Source organism: Rousettus aegyptiacus, unplaced genomic scaffold, assembly GCF_014176215.1.
Source record: "Rousettus aegyptiacus isolate mRouAeg1 unplaced genomic scaffold, mRouAeg1.p scaffold_m13_p_12, whole genome shotgun sequence".
In the NCBI taxonomy this organism is placed as follows: Eukaryota; Metazoa; Chordata; class Mammalia; order Chiroptera; family Pteropodidae; genus Rousettus; species Rousettus aegyptiacus.
This window is the reverse complement of record NW_023416287.1, coordinates 78,185,902-78,189,854: the sequence shown is the minus strand read 5'-3', so window position 1 is coordinate 78,189,854 and position 3,953 is coordinate 78,185,902. Positions and strand designations below refer to the sequence as shown.

General features: G+C 39.9%; 1 pseudogene; it reads left to right on the top strand.

Annotated features, from left to right (window-relative positions):
* Positions 1–3,180: 3,180 nt before the first annotated feature.
* LOC118610277 lies at positions 3,181–3,299 on the top strand (annotated as a pseudogene).
* Positions 3,300–3,953: the final 654 nt, after the last annotated feature.

Below are 3,953 nucleotides of genomic sequence, written 5' to 3'. Positions count from 1 at the left end.
CTTTCAAGCATTTGAGTTCATTTAAAGCACCTGTCTTTGGGGTGGAATTTTTCTCATTTCTTCAATGACACTGGTCTTCCTCGTCAATTGTGGAGTGACTTTGAGTAGATAACTCTTTGAAGCCATGTTTCCAGCTGCCTACTGCTGCTCTTGGTTCTCACAACAAAGAGTCAGGGACTTTTACCCTCAAGGTTAGTACAAAACTAACCTTGTCACTTCTCATGAAGGGCAGCCTCTGCCCTCTCACTGTCTCTGAATAGAGATTCCCAATCACCTCAGAGGGACCTTCAACTCTGCTTTCCATTCTCTAGCTACCTACATCTGACAAGTCCATCTTATTTCCAAGACGTCTTGCACCTCAACCCCTGCCTCTCCGTTCACTGTGCTCATTCATCCTTCGGTGGTTGTCATATATGCTGTCACTCTTTTCCCCTTATAACTGCCCGTATGCCTCACTGATAAATCTTCTGAGGTACAGTCTTGAAAATGGCACTCCACTTTCAAAACTCTTCAGTGGTTTCGTGTTGCTTACAAAGTCTGTATGATAAAGGGATGCTAGATCTGTACATCTGGATGTGTGTGTGTGTTTTAATAGTGATTATATATATATATATATATATATATATATATATATATATATATATAAATGAAGTCACATAAGATAGGTTGCAAAAAAACAGAGGGCTCCTAATGACACTAGGAAGCCTAGCATGAACTCTTCCCAATTAGACTTCCACTGGGGGCCTTCGGTCCCTCACAAACCCTTCAGGGAAAATCTCAGTCATAGCTAGAGAATTTTGGAGACTTCTGGGTTTTTACATACTATGATTTCCTTTCGGTTTTCATATTCTATGATTTTACATGTAATCTTGAAAGCACAACAATCTCCAAAATTACTATACTTTCAAGACTTGAATACAATGTCCTACTGCTGAATCTTCTAATGTGCTATAATCTCTCTTTTCTTCATTTTAACTCCCCAGCCTACCTCAAATTTGTTAATCATGTGGCAGTTTTCACCTATCCTGGGACAAACTGAAAAGTTTCTTGAAGCCAAGGACTTTGCTGGTAGAAAAGAACCTTCAGTATAATAAGTCCATAATGTGGAAACCTTGTTAAAATTAAACAGCTATGAGATAACTCCAGCAGAAGCAGATGGGTCCCTAAATAAAAATGAGACTTTCTTTGGCCAAAAAACATAATAATGCAAAATTAGAAGAGTCTACAAAGCCACCTTTACTTCTGGCACCAAATGCAAGCTCAGGGGTCTCTAAGACCACACTGGGATTTAATAATTTGCTATAACGACTCATAGAACTGACTGAAAGCTTTTATTTGTAATTACAGTTTATTGCAATGAAAGGATACAGATTCTATCAGCTAAAGGAAGAGATGCATGGGACAGGGTCCAGGAAAGCTACCAGTTGTCAGCTCCCAGGAGAGTCGTGGACAGTGCTACCTTTTCCAGCAATGATGAGTCACATTATACATGGCATACTACCAATCAGGGAAGCTAACCTGATCCTTGCTTTCCAGAGTTTTCATTGGGGCTCCATCACATAGACATAGCTGACTACTTATATACTCAACTTCAGTTTCCAGCCCCTGTAGAAGTCAAGCTGATACAGTATGACCCCAGTCTCCACCCTAAATCACACTGTTAGACTATCTGATGAGGCCAGCCTAAATCACATTGTTAGATTATCTAGTGCAACCTAAGGTACTCGGGTGACCAAAGACATTACAGTGTTTAGAGATTTTCCTTCAGAAGCAGAAATGCAAAGGTCTAGGCAAGATTAAATTCCATTCTACATAAATAGATATTGGATAACTGGAAAATACAATGGGAAAAAATCCTTCACCCAAAAGCAACTAGTTTTACAACTCTAAGATTCAAATACTTAGAAAGGAGGATGTTCTAATGTGAGTGTCCTGACTGCACCTTCTGGTTAGGAAGAGACAAATGTAAAATAATATACCATGTCCCCAAAAGTGGCCATTTGGTTTCTTCCTTAGTGAATCTAGAACATTCTTTCTAATTTCAGCTCCCCAAGAAAGTCAGGATCATCACAAGGATTACAGGAAAGCTAGAATTCATGCCAATGCAAGTTTGACACTTGTAGAATAATATCACCTATTAAAAGGCAAAATAGCTTTCCCAAGACAGACCACCTTGGCAGAAGCTTCATAAACAAAGAGCAAAATAGCAGATAAGATTAGGCTGTTTTGCAGGAAACAAACTTCCTCTCTAGGATACATTTCCAAAAGGCTCCCTCCATCTCCCTTTGGCTACCAGCTGAACTATTGGCTGGTGGAAAGATAGATAAGGAACTATGCTATAAGAGGAGGTAGTAAGCCCTGTCAGAGACCCCAAATTCACACAGCTGCAGCTTATTTGCCACCACTTTTAAGGGACTAGATTTCCCAGCCCTAAGAGAACATCCTTTTCCTCCTTACCTGTATCTCCCTGAACTCTTGGGCACTACTTCTCTTTGTTAACGGGCATTTTGTCTCAAAACTTTACAATGAAAGACCCAGTTTCCCAAGAAGATACACATGGTATTATCTACTTTTAGATTCAGCGATGACAACAAATTAGTAATAGTAGTAGTAACTAATATTAAGACCTTAGACTTTAAAAAGCACAAACAGCAATTCTAGCTCAGTGAGTTTAGGCTCATACAAGAGCATAGTTCTTTTAACAAAAGCCCTCCAAGCCATCTGACACAGATTTCTGCTTAAAACCCTAATTTACACTAGTAAAGCAATATGTATTCTATAACAAATTAGGGTTAAGAGCTCTGATAGATAAGAGCATTTCATCAATTCTGCTTAGGCAACTTTACTCTGAAGACTTGTCCAAGATGTCTGAAGTTCTCCTCTGAGAGCACCCACTGCAAGTATAATATCTCATTGACTCTGCACACATAAATATTCCATCATCTGGAGACAGGGATTTGGATGAGAACCACTGGTGTTAGATGGCTAAAATTTTAAATAAAGCAGAAGGGAGACTGACAGGACCATGTGATGGCCAGCACGTGGAGCAAGTGGGACTCTCATATACCATTTGGGGAAGTACATATTGTTACACTCACTTTGGAAAAGTTGGCGGGTGCTACTAAGGCTGAACTTATACTTGCCCTGTGATTCAGCAATTACACTTCTAACATATAGCCAGTCTATGGCCATGCCACCCTGAACATGCTCGATCTCATCTGATCTCAGAAGCTAAGCAGGATCGGGCCTGGTTAGTACTTGGATGGGAGACCACCTAGGGATTCCAGGTGCAATAGGCATAAAAATAAGAATAATAATAATAAATAACATATAGCCAACAGGAATGCACATATATGGGCATCAAAATGCATGTGCAAGGATGATCGGGGCAAGTTTTTTCATAGTACCCCCAAATTGGGATCAGCAGAATTTCTAAACTATGGGGTATTCATATACTTTGTTGAGACAGCAATGAAATGAGTAAAATACCACTACATGTGATAACACAGACGAATGTGGTTATGAACCAAAGAAGTCAGACGTCTGAGTAAATGAACTATTCGATTCCATTTATATAAAGTTCAAAAGCAAATAAGACCAATCTGTATGGGCGACCAGGTTACCCACAAGGGACACAATAAGAAGAAACGATGTTCTGCTTCTCTCCCCTTTTAGAGGCAGCATAACACAGTAGGTAAAAATACAGGATTTGAAGCCAGACTGCTCTGCCTACGTTAATTCCTTTTTCCCTTGTGCTCTGTGGCAAGGTATGGGATCTCTCTTTGCAGTTTCTATTTGTGTGAAAGATGAGACTAATACCTACTTCATGGGATTTGTCAGGAGAATTAAATGAGCTCCCTTTCCTGACAGTAACTTTCTCTCCAAGACCAGTTCCCAGCACGCCGTGGCCCAATCAGATGTATTTTGAACACCAAAAAGATGCTTCGGACCCA